Genomic DNA, 13,834 nt, shown 5'->3' on the forward strand with positions numbered 1-13,834 from the left:
GAGGGAGTATATCACTAAGCTTCCTAGGGTTAAAAGGTCTCACAATCAATTGAGGTGTCCGATTGGAATTGTGTTACTCGATTTTGACCAAGTCAACAATTTCTCAATGCTCTCATTCAATTCTTTTATCCTCCCTCCATTCCTTTGTGTAAGGTGTATTATTTTTGCACGGTGATCAAGGCACAGAATAATAGACATGTTAAGATGAAATTACACTTGGCAAATTTATTTGTTAGTGGCAAGTAAATCATTTAGTCGAGGAAAGTATGAGATACATGCAATTGACAGAGCGGTAGTTTTCTTCTTTTGCTACAAGGAGAGATACTTTCCCTTTTTCTGGAGGGCTAATAAGGGAATAATGAGGAATTCGAAGAAATGCACCTTACATTCTAAAATTTTATCAAAAACGAATACACCTTATATAGAGGAATGGAGGGAGTACTATACAATATGCCTCCTAATTTTTAAGTCCTCACAATTAATTGAGGTTTTTACTTTAGACTTGGTCACCTAATTTTGACCGGGTCAATAATTGCTCAAGGAGCTCTCTCATTTAATTATTTAATTCATCATAATCCCTAATTTTGAACCTCTTTTATTCAGATATTCAATTTTGAATTTGGTTTACGATTTTGATTGGCCAATGATTTTTCAAATCAATCAACACCAATCGGCAGAAAAACATGTCAACCTCGCGCACCCTCTTACCACTTAGAAAAAAGAAGCGCCACCATGTGATGATACTATAGCACCAATATAGTACATGTAGCCACTGTCGCATACCACAGAATCACACCATCAAATGCCCACCAAATAACCACATTATAAATAAACATAAAACACACTCCATCGTCTCCCCCATCCGTCAAACTAAAATTCCATCAGTTCAAAAATACAAGGGGTATTAGTTCTTTAGAAAGTCAAATTTCTTTAACTCTGACCAAGTTTAGAGCCAAAAATATCAAAGCCAAAAAATATGGAAATTCATTTCATGATGAATCCAATAACAACAATTTGATATTATGAATTTTGATATATTTTCTCATAAATTTGATCAAACTTAAAGAGGTTGGACTTTTTGAAAAAGTAATATACCCAATATTTTAAAATAAAAAGATTTTTTTAACAATCTCAACAACACCAATGACGCAGCAAAGCGTGGCCAAACCTTCTAGTAAAATACCATATCCAAATTGTTGGCATACTAGCAGAGCTGAGTGGCGGGGGAAAGAAAACAGAACACAACACATGCTAGCCAATCACTTGACTTGTGGACATTTGTCTGTCTGTCGGATGAGCAATGGCATTCCAATCCCAATCACTTGATGCAGTCGGATCAGAGGGGTGGCAAAGTGGAAGCAGTGAGGATTTTGCAGTTTTGGTACCCTTGCAACTGCCGTTTACACCATACTCATCGTTGGGCACAATAGAGCCCAACCCATGGAGAACTTTCTAGATGATAACTACAATTATCTCTTCTTAGTTCAGCAGGGTAACAACCATGGCAGGCTTGTTAATGCAGTGGCACGAAATCTCAACAACAGTTCTCCTTCAGGTGTACTTGTTGATCCCATTCAGGCCCCTAATCCGAAAAAATGATGGAGAATTTCCGGAAGTCAATGATCTCATCGCAGAGGCAGAATTAAACGAGCCGATGAACCTGTTCAGATGAGTGTGATCACAAAGTTAGACAACACAAAACATCTCTGAGGATAGCGATGAAGAATAAGATGGTGATATTGAATCAGCATGTAGGGACAGTTCAAGTTGAAGAGCCGATACATGCTATGGCTAATCTCTGCTTCATTATATTTTTGTTTCTACTTTTAATTTAGGCCACCTTTAACTCATTGGAGAATCATATATTCGTTAGAATAAATCCAAGGCGCACAGTCGATCTACCGAGGACCAAATAATCACACAAGCATGACACCGAGATTAGTTAATGAGGTTCACCGATATGGCCACATCTCCAGGGTCTGACTACGGGCGCTCCTCCCTATAACACTGTCACAATACCGCACACCTGCCACCAGGGCACCGCCATACGCCGCCGGCTCCCCCCTGCATACCTATGCTATTATGTTGCCATAGGTTACATCACATGTCTACCCCACATTATATGAGAGGTCTAGGATACAAGAGTCCTAGTAGGACACGACTTCATACCGTGTCTACACACCATATGACTCAGAGTCCAACTGTAACCTACCTTGTACAATAATATTCGATAAAACTCTAACAAACTCCAGATTGGCGAATATTCTCCACCATCTTGGGTTCATCCATCCGTCAAACTTCCATGTATATTGGACTTAAGATCGTACCATGAGCACCGCTGCAACTCCCAAACTTCACGTGACTCCACCTGCAAGTGTAGTCCCTTCTCATCATCTTCCAACTTCTGCAGTATCCATTCAACGTCATCACACACTGATCATTGTCTTTGTTAAAGTGAACAACTCACATATTGAACGTCACATATAATAGTTACCCAAACTTCTAAGTTACTTCTCCATCGTTATTGCCCTTCTTCTCTCTTCTTTCTACCTCTCTTCTCTCCCCATTAATGCCCCACTCCACCATAATTCTCCTCCATAAATGGCCTCTCTTCTCTATATTCCTCATTTATTTGGCTCTCCCTCCTTCCATGCATATATATCCCTTTCCCACTCCTAGATTTCTCTCATGGGTACCTAGCTCATCTCTCTGCCTCTCCATTATAGTTAGCTAGAGTCATCTCTCCTCCCAACAACTAGGTCTAGCTAGCTAGCAATCCACTTTCGTTCCTTATATAGGTAGCGAAGGCCTCATCTAACTGTGCTCGATGTCTCTCGGGAGATAGGTGAGTAATTTTTTTTGCATTTCAATAATGGGAATACGTATGTTTGCGATATGAAGGGATTTGTGCGAGTGACATGCCCCCTGAGTTGCTTATGTTTTGCGATATCGACGTCGCCCTCGACCGCACCGCTGGCGCCCTCTCCCCTACCCGCCCCATAAACCTCTCCCTCTCCTCTCCCCTACCCTCTCTCTCTCTATTTCTCTCTCTCTCTCTCTGCTCTCTGCTCTCATATGAACCCTAGGTGGTGTTGCCATGTTCTAGAAATCTTGGTTAATTTGCATCACTTGATGGTAGCATAAAGTTTGTTATATGATGTTGCCATGTTCTCTTGATGATAACATCAAATCTTGTTTAATTTGCATCACTTGATGATAAGACTTGGTAAATTTGCTAAGTCCTAGAAATCTGTTATATGATGTTGCCATGTTCTCTTGATGATAGCATCAAATCCATGCTCCGTTTGGATATGTTCAGTAAACATGTTTCCTCCCTTGTTGTTCAAATCCATGCTCCGTTTGGATATGTTCAATAAACATGCATACTATTACAAGCTTGCCAAGTTGCTATGTTGCTGTAGTTTTTCAGATTACTCTGAGAATTTTACTAAGTCATTAATATGATACATCATTTGTGCATCTTGTTGCCTCCATAGCTTTAAAAAACCAGAATTTTTTTCTTTTCAAAAACTTGGTTAAAGTAACAGAGAGTAGGGCATTAACAAAGGGTATATAAATTAGCTAGGGCATTTAACTTTAATCAAAAAATAGTAGCTAGGGCATTGATGTTCATTTGCATATTCCATTATTGTTGATTATATATTTTATTTACAATTGCTGAATATGATATGATTAATGTTGGTTGAATGGACAATCGTCAAAGAATATCCGAGTGACCTATGTTTTGCCGGAATGTTGATTCATTTCCGTTCCGGCAAATTTTAGGCGCTCCATATGTCCAATTTTTAGCAAAGGTCATGCCAAAAATTTCCGTGAATTTCGGCATGACTTGTGCTAGAACTAGGACATATCGAGTGCCCGGGATTTACCGGAAGGGGAATGAATCAACATTCCGGCCAAATATAGGCCCTTTTTTTGTTCATTATTCATTTTATTCGGCCTAGAATTAAACTAGCATACTTAATTAATCGTAGGAAACATGTCTAGCCACGCGGAAGCCGGGGGTTTTGGTCACCGCAAAGAAGACCCCGTCGAGGCAGCAAATCATTATTTCGACTACCTGGACGAACACCGATTGCGGGTGCAGGGTGACAGTGGCACCAACCCTGACACCGACACCGGCACCGCACGGACACCACCCCCGAGACCGGCAATGATGCTGTCGAAGCCGACAAAGGACCGAAGCCGAAGAGGGCACGAAAACCAAACGAGCTCGGCATCGGAAAAATAGTGGTCACGATGATGCACCCAGTTAAATTAGAGCCAACGGCGCCGAAGGAAGCGCGATCGTGCTACAGCAATTAACTAGGATGCATCCTCAGGGAAACCGCCAACATCAAGGACGAAAAGTTAAGGAAGATACAACATATGGAGCACATGCTCCTAACGAAGTTACAGAATAGGTTCCTGTTCCCCGGCCGGTATGAAAGCAAACTTCCATGGGAGGACGAACCCATGATAAAAATAAACAACAAGTCGATGGGGATGTTTAGCAACGACTTGTACGCCTAGAAGTAAGGGTGAAAAAAGCGATTGGTAAGAAAGAACCATGGTCCAAGATTCATGCTAACAATACGACACTAAAGGAAGAGGACTTCGAAAAATTCAAGGAGACTTGCGCTAAAGAAGAAGTCAAGAAAAAGTCGGAGAAAATGAAGGCGCTCCAGGCTAGGAACACACCTCCCCACCGCCTGGGAAGCCATGGTTAAGAGGGGAAGAGGCAAGTATGGGCCAAGGAGGACGCCGAATGTGGAAGTCCCGGAATCCCAGACCCCTTGGCGGAGTTCACCGACCTGCAGGAGCGTGACTGGATCAGGGCCCGGTACAAGTGGGACCCTATCAATAAGGTCTTTTACATGGACCCCGAACATGAGGGAGTTCATGAGACTACTGGTAATTGTAATATTACCACCTTATATTAGCTTCTAATCAATTCGATGACAAGTTTTATCACATTTGTAAACCATCCACATTCCTTTTGCAGAAAGAGCAGCACCAAAAGGCAGCCAAAACCAACGAGTCATCTCAGTCGTCGGCGAGGCCCAAGTGGGAGACCCCTTTCAACAGGGCCCTGAACATACTGAAAAAAGGTCTCGGAGGACAAACCGTCGTTGTATGGACGTGTGCACGGCACCGGAGATGGCGCCTCGTGGAAGACGTGCTACAAAGAGAAGCCGGAGGAATGAAGGCCGAGACGGATGCTTACTCAACAGACCATCGACGACAAGGTCGGGCTTGCGGTCAATAAGACCAAAGCTGCGATCAAAGAAGAGTTGATCAAGGTAGTTGATGCAGCGGTTAGTGCAGCGGTAGCTGGCGTCACGGCTGACTTCGATTCTTCCATTACCATCTTGATTCCGGCAATTATAGATTGGACAAAGAACAATCCAGATAAAGGGCCAGCGGACTTTCCCCTTCCCAGCTATGCCGGGACCAATTCGGTGAGCATCGCACCACCATCACCTGCTCACGCCACCGCACATGCTCCCGTACCTTGTACCGTTCATGTTCATAGCAGCCCGTCCTCCGTCTCTGGTGTGCTCGGCGGGGCTTCGTCTTTGGCCGAGCTCGACACCCTCATACTAATTACGGGTCATACCCTCTTCACCAGCATACCTACAGTCTTCCGTTTCAGTTGCCTTTCGGATCTCTGACGTCGCAGACATGTCTTCATAGGCCCACAAAATCCCGTGCGCCCTACTATACGACATCAAGGGCCAAAAGGTGGATGTGATAAAGGCAACGATCGTGAAGCCGAAGGACCGTATGTCGCACAACCGACAGATGCCCCATGGCGTCTTCAAGGTTTGTGTTGCTAGTGTCAAAGTGGGCTTAGAGGATTTGCCTCCTCCAATAGTAGTCGATGACGACCAGACCCCTAAACAGATTGGCGCATGCAGGATCTGGTTCTTCCCTTGGTCGAAGACCCTTCTTCATGTCGAGGCGCCCGGTAGCACACCAACTACAACTCCTCAACAAGGTATGAACACCACCCCACCTACCCAATTATCTGCACCTGTCGTTGTGGGTGACAGCGGACATCGCGAGGGAGATGATGACCCTCCATACTGCCTGATGGCGTCGCCCCCGTCGAAGAAGCAAATGCTGATGATGTCATGGAGGAGGATGATGATGACCCTCTCAAGTATATCAATACTGCCAATGACGATGGAGGAGTATGGCTCGTGTCTATGACTCAGACTATGAGCGTGGAGATGACTTGATGCTGCCTGATTTGCCGGAGCCGGAACGTCCTAAGGCGGAATGCAAAAAGTCTCTCTTCATGCGATCCTCGCAGGAGACGCCTCCAGATGCCGCCTCTACCCAGCAACAACAACACGAGGGTCGTTCACTGTTTAGCCCGACGACAGTGGGGTGGTGGTTAGGGAAGGAATGGTGGGCTCACTACGGCCACCCACCAAGAAGCAAAGGAGGAGACCGGACAAGAAATGCTCAAAGGGCGCCAGAGCTGCTTCAAGCAGCCACACGCCTCTACAGCCCCGGGAGGTAGATAGAGTACCTGTCGAAGGTGCGGGGGTGTTCCATGTCGCCGGTCACCCGATCATACCTCGGAAAGCACTAGCGGGCATAATGAACAATGATCTAAGAAGACTTCATGATGATGTGCTAGCAATAGAGAAAAGCCTTCTCATCTCGGAAAATCCAGGATACCCGCTTTACGTGGCTCACGTGCCGGGTCGGAAGTTGTACGTCGAGAGATGGCCCACGAATAACTTCAACCTGTGATTTGACTACATCTACAACATGTTCCACTTGACCAAGCTGGATTTTCAGCTCATTCGCATGTATGTGTTGTATCTGAACTACATCATCAGGCGTGAGAACATAAAATATATCTATGTCGCGGACCCGTACTATATGCACGAGAGCTTCTTGTTAGTCTGGAAAGAGCACCGTGACTATGCGAGCGAGTACATCGGCAAGTTCATGGTTGTCAATAAGGACAAGGAAACCATTCTCCTGCCTTAACATCCCACGTAAGTCATCCATGGATATCCTTTCATAAGTTTTAATCATTCCTTTGCAGCGCGGGGGGGGGGGGGGGGGGGTGGGGGGCGCCGTCCTCATCTGTCTGTACCCACAATACTCCCATGCTCTGTACTTGGACTCATCGAAGAACATCAAGAAAAAAGGATAACACACACATAAGGAGTGTTCTCGATAGTGCCATGATAACCTTTAGCCTGTCTGGTGGATATATCAAGGTGAAAAAGTACATGAATAACGGGTAGGCTTTCGGCCATAAGACCGAATTTTGCTGCATCCAGCAACCCAAGGATAGTAAGGCTGATGAATTCTACCTCATGCATCACATGCTGGACTACATAAGTGAGATAATCAACGCCTTCGGATGTCACCTACTTCCAGCGATGCCGAGATTGTCAACTGGGCCACAAGCATAGGAAGGGCACCGGATCATCGCATCCGAGCTGAGTTTTATCACATATAGTGTGAACTTGCCCAAGTGATCATGAAGGAGGTCCTCGAACAAACAGGGATGTTCTACCATGGGCCAATGATGCTGGATGATGTCCGAGCACTTCTAGTCGCTCAACGTCTGGAACTGAAGCCTTTCGCAAAGCTCGGGTGCTTCCTCCCTGACTATGAAGATTGGAGCGCAGACATGGAGGAGTGATTGACGATGACAATGTGTCTGTTTAGTCACTACTGTCTTCCTATGACAAAACTTTGGATTTATGCACGAGAAAACTCTGTGATGTAATTAGACTGTCCTCCTGAACTGGCGTAGACCGCTGTAGTTAATTAGTTTTGGTACGATGAACTTTGTTATTTATGTTTACTATAGGTTGCTTGTATTTTGCTCAACATTGAGGAAATCGTTAACAAGTACCTGCTCGTTCGGCTTGGGAGTAGCGATTAATCGGTGAATCGGCCTATTAACTTGATTAATTGGTCAACCATTAATCCGTGGAATTCTAAAGCCAATAGGCAAAAAAATTATATGGAGACAATAGAACTTGAATGATAGAAAAAATTTCTACATTGCAAATATGAAGCAAATGGCACTGCTTTCTTTTCCCAATAGATCACGAACATGTATACAACAACAATCATCAACAAACATCCATGTGGGCATCTAGAATCTTTAACAAACATGTATGAAAGAACATTTTTTTTCTTCTGATTTCCACATGGCTCTAAATCTGAGAGATGGCAGCCACATGATTGCAACACACAGTGAAGGTGTTGGAAGCCATGCTGGGAGTTTAAAATACATCGGTTGGGGGAGGTGGAAGGTCGCAAAGGAGGAGGGGAAGCAGCAATGCACAGAGGGAGGAGGGGAAGCGACGGCGCGCCAATGAGGACCTGGCCATGCCATGTAGGACGGTAGGAGATGAGAGGAGCTGGAGGGGTGGGAAGAGGGCAAAACCCTAGCTATTTAGGAGTTGGAGTGGCCTAGGAGGGGTTACGGGCCAAATAATCGGGCTTGGTTCACCAACCAGTTAATGGGCCAACAAGGATTAATCGCCCTAACAACTGACTAATCGGTCTAATAGGCCATTTAATTGGCCTGACAAGTTAACGCGACAAATAGGTGTTATTCGAGTTGGCCACGCTGATACGTCTCCAACGTATCTATAATTTTTTATTGTTCCATGCTGTTATATTATCAATCTTGAATGTTTTATAATCATTTTATAGTCATTTTATATCATTTTTTGGGACTAACCTATTGACATAGTACCTAGTGCCAGTTGCTGTTTTTTGCACGTGTTTTACATCGCAATAAATCAATATCACATGGAGTCCAAACACCATTAAACTTTTTATGGATTTTTTACGGACCAGAACACCCAAGGTGGGCCAGAGAAGCACCTGGGGGTGCCCCGAGGGGGCACAAACAGTGCTACTACTAAAACTTAGCTGTAGCGCCTTATCAGTAGCGCTGCTACAGCGCTACTGATATGGGTATTTCCAGCGCTACTTCTAGGCTTTTCCCTACTAGTGTATGTCGTCGTCGCTAAAATCAACGCCGTCTTCTGCTTTGACCGACATTCTTGTCAATGCGTCAGACTGCCTTGTCAATTGCACCAGTTGCCGGACAGTTATGTGCTCGAAGACTACCATGCCGAAGCTGAATATGTTCCGACTTGAGTGACGCCTTGTCAATGGTGGTGTACCCCATCGCGAAGTACCTGAAACGTAACCAGTATCGGTGCAGGCAAGCTCACGGGCTTCTTCCCCTATTGCTCTTCAAGTCCGGGCACTGCCTCAGGTTTCCATTGCTCAGGCGCTCGAACACCAGCAGCCTCTCCGAGCAGTATCCAGTGATGGCACCATGTGACAGAAGTTCAGTCATGACAGGAACTTGATCGTTTAATTTGTTTGTTTGTCCTTGTTGGAAGTTGAAGATGCCAATTAATGGTCATGGATCATGGATGTGTTCTACATGAGAGTTCAAACTTGACAAAGTAACAGAGCTGCAAAATTTTGTACTACATTAGGAGGTGCTCTTTTGCTATATTGTGTCGTGAGAACAATGTCATGTTCATGTTCATGCTCCTATCAAGATCATGTTCATGCTCTGAATTTTTTTTCTGTTAGATAGCAGAATTTTGCACTAGATCAGGAGGTGCTCTTTTGCTATATTTGTTGTGAAAATCACTCTATATTCATGTTTCTGTCAGAGATCCTTTTTCAAGGATATTTTCAAGTCATTCTCAGTCTTTTACAGTCTTTCTTGATCATTTTGACTTGTCTACTACAGTGGTCACGCTATTTTTGTTGGTGAGTCTGTCTTTGGTGAGCAGTTTCCTTTAAAGTCAACATAAGTTGGTGGTTAAAATTTACTTATTTCGTAAGAAGCACTTGCCTCATGTTTCTGTTGCTTGATAGACATTGAATTTTCTGAAGGACAAGTATCTGTTGTGATACCATAAAAACTTCAGTAGACATATCTGTTTTGTTCATTGGACTCTATCTAATGTAACAACCTGGACTGGATGCTATTGCTGAACCCGATGGCTGCTGCAACATTAACCATTCCGTCACCTAATTGTATTAATAATGTCATCATCCAATGCCCTGAATAATCGTTGCTTATTCTGACATTTTTAATACTGAATAATTCCATCATCTAATGCAACATGAATCATTTGTACTACTAAACCCGAACTAATTGCCGTTCTCATTTGAACCAATTGCAACCCAGCAGATTTCTAAAGTGATCGAAAAGAATCAACTCCTTCTCCTTATGCTCAAACTTGACCCGTTAGCCCCAGCAATCGAAAGGATGTGATGTTTGTGTCTTCGCCGTTGGCTCTTAGAAGAAACAATTTTGCGTTCACGTCCCTTGCTTTAATCCTCTTCATCCGAGACCTTTGTATCCACTTGATTCTATCTAGTGCAGCAAACCCCAGAAGCTTCGGTTTTTGAAGGAAATATGCCCTAGAGGCAATAATAAAGTTGTTATTTATATTTCCTTATATCATGATAAATGTTTATTATTCATGCTAGAATTGTATTAACCGGAAACTTAGTACATGTGTGAATACACAGACAAACAGTGTCACTAGTATGCATGTACTTGACTAGCTCGTTGAATCAAAGATGGTTAAGTTTCCTAGCCATAGACATGAGTTGTCATTTGGTTAACGGGATCAGATCATTAGAGAATGATGTGATTGACATGACCCATTCCGTTAGCTTAGCACCACGATCGTTTTGTTTATTGCTATTGCTTTCTCCATAACTTATACATGTTCCTATGACTATGAGATTATGCAACTCCCGAATACTGGAGGAACACCTTTTGTGCTATCAAATGTCACAACGTAACTGGGTGATTATAAAGATGCTCTACAGGTGTCTCCGAAGTTGTTTGTTGAGTTGGCATAGATTGAGATTAGGATTTGTCACTCTGTGTATCGGAGCGGTATCTCTGGGCCCTCTCGGTAATGCACATCACTACAAGCCTTGCAAGCAATATGACTAATGAGTTAGTTACAGGATGATGCATTACAGAACGAGTAAAGAGACTTGCCGGTGACGAGATTGAACTAGGTATTGAGATACCGGCGATTGAATCTCGGGCAAGTAACATACCGATGAGAAAGGGAACAACGTATGTTGTTATGCGGTTTGACCGATAAAGATCTTCGTAGAATATGTAGGAGCCAATATGAGCATCCAGGTTCCGCTATTGGTTATTGACCGGAGATGTGTCTCAGTCATGTCTACATAGTTCTCGAACCCGTAGGGTACGCACGCTTAACGTTCAATGACGATCGGTATTATGAATTGGGAGGGGGGCCGGTGGGAGTAGGACTCCCCTTGGGGCGCGCCTAGGAGGCCGGCCCTCTCCCCCTCCTCCACTCCTTTATATACGGGAGGGGGGAACTGTCGGTGTCAAAACCAGCGGATCTCGGGTAGGGGGTCCCGAACTGTGCGTCTAAGGTCGATGGTAACAGGAGACGGGGGACACGGTGTTTACCCAGGTTCGGGCCCTCTCTATGGAGGTAATACCCTACTGCTGCTTGATTGATCTTGATGAATATGAGTATTACAAGAGTTGATCTACCATGAGATCGTAATGGCTAAAACCCTAGAAGTCTAGCCTATGTGATTATGATTGTATCTCTCCCTCTACGGACTAAACCCTCCGGTTTATATGGACACCGGAGGGGACTAGGGTTGGTACAGAGTCGGTTACACAGAAAGGAATCTTCATGTCTTGGACACCAAGCTTTCCTTCCACGCTAAGGAGAGTCCCATCCGGACACGGGAAAGAGTCTTCGGTCTTGTATCTTCACAGCCCAATAGTCCGGCCCACGTATATAGTCCGGACCCCCGAGGACCCCTTAATCCAGGACTCCCTCAGTAGCCCCTGAACCAGGCTTCAATGGCTAGGTGTCCGGCGCGCAGATAGTCTTTGGCGTTGCAAGGCGGGTTCCTCCTCCGAATAGTTCAGTCTCAGCCCTTGAATAAAATGACCGTGTCCGGCTCTGCAAAACAAATACCACATACCACCGTAGATAGTATAATATTCCACGAGTCCAATCTGCTGACAACTTTTGTAGCGTGACGTCATGTCACCACTCGGTTATTATTTCGAACCGTTTCTTGCCCTGCCTTCCCACGTTTCGAGACGCGGTTTTATTGGCACGTCTTGTCGAAGCAGAGATCGTGTCCCCTTATTGCGGGATTTTCATCAATACGGGCATGGGTAACCCAACTGTGCCGTCTGTGCGGCCCTTGGGAATAGGCGAGTTTTGAGGCAAGTGGGGAGGCGTTTGATATTCATTGCCTTTATAAAGAGATAAGGATTCGCTTCTTCCACCCACGCCTTCTTTCTTTCCGCCTCTCCATTCTCAAGCTCCAGCGCCCAAGTCCTCATCCCCTTCCGCCTCAAAGAAGCACTCTGACCATGGCTGGATCCGGAGCACAAGGCAAGTGGATGGCCTCCTCCGTTAAGGAGAAGGACATTGTTAAGCTTCGAGAGCCGGGTACTTGGCCAAGGAGATCGCCCACCGGCTCCCGAGCAAGGGGCAAATCGTCCCCACCCCGAAGCCAAACGAGAGGGTGGTATTCATCCCCCAATTCGTCTGTGGGTTAGGGTTTCCACTCCACCCTTTCGTTCGCGTACTAATGTTTTATTACGGGCTAGATTTCCATGATCTAGCCCCGAATTCTATCCTCAACATCTCGGCATTCATTGTCGTGTGTGAGGCCTTGCTCCGCATCCCCCCCCCACTTCGGGTTGTGGCTAAAGACCTTCAATGTCAAGCCGAAGGTGGTGAGCGGCGAGCACGCGGAGTGCGGAGGCGCCATGGTGAGCAAGCTGTCCAATGTCACCTGGCCCACTGGCATCTTTGTGGAGACCGTCAAGGGATGGCAGGCACAGTGGTTCTATGTCACTGAGCCCCGCGAGACCTCCTGGGCCGCGGCTCCCGAATTCAAGTCCGGTCCCCTGATGCGGCTCACCTCCTGGCAAGAGAAGGGCCTGTACTGGTCTGCGCCGGACGAACTGACGGCGCTCCAGATGCGCATCAAGAGCATGGTCGACAAGAATGTCAAGCTAGTCGATGTGATCCAGGTGATGCTAGGTCGCCCGATCCTTCCATGCCAGAGCCGAACTTACTACTTATGGGAGTTCGATCCGGCAAAGCACCAGACATTGCGAAGGTTCTTCGGAACCATGCACGAAGATATCTGGACGGTGCTGTTCAAGGCCAATTAGACGTGGCCGAACACAACCGACGACCGCGGGCACGCTCTAGGCCACCCCACTAACCCGGTATATCTTTTGTATTTCAAGACGCATCCTTTATTTGCTTACTCAAGAAAAATGCCTGAGCCTCCTTACTTATTTTTTCAGGAGTCGACGAAGGTGGCGAACCGGATCAAGTGTCCGTCTCCGCTGCCCGAGGATCCAGCCATACCTCTTCTGACGAGGATGCTGGTTCCGGCGCCCTACAAGGCACCGGAGAAGAAGGCCAAGAAGAAGGCCACGGGGACCCGAAGTGGCTCCCGCCCTAAGGGTACTTCGGAAGTGACGTCCGAAGACGCCGAAGACCCCTCCTCCATCCATGAGGACGAGGAGGAGGAGGAGGAAAGTGATTCTCCCTCAAAGGGGGGAGGGAAGAAAAGGGCGGCCTCCACAGATCTGGAGGCGGAGACGTCCAAGAAAGGGGAAGACCTCCCTCGTGGACAACTCAACGTGGGATATTGACAGCAGTCCGGCGCGGCGGCCCTGAAAGAAGCCCCTGGCCAGATCGTGAGTATTGAAAGATCCCGATGCATACACCCTGCCTTTTTCCTTCATAAATTG

Source organism: Aegilops tauschii, chromosome 6, assembly GCF_002575655.3.
Source record: "Aegilops tauschii subsp. strangulata cultivar AL8/78 chromosome 6, Aet v6.0, whole genome shotgun sequence".
NCBI classification, from domain to species: Eukaryota; Viridiplantae; Streptophyta; class Magnoliopsida; order Poales; family Poaceae; genus Aegilops; species Aegilops tauschii.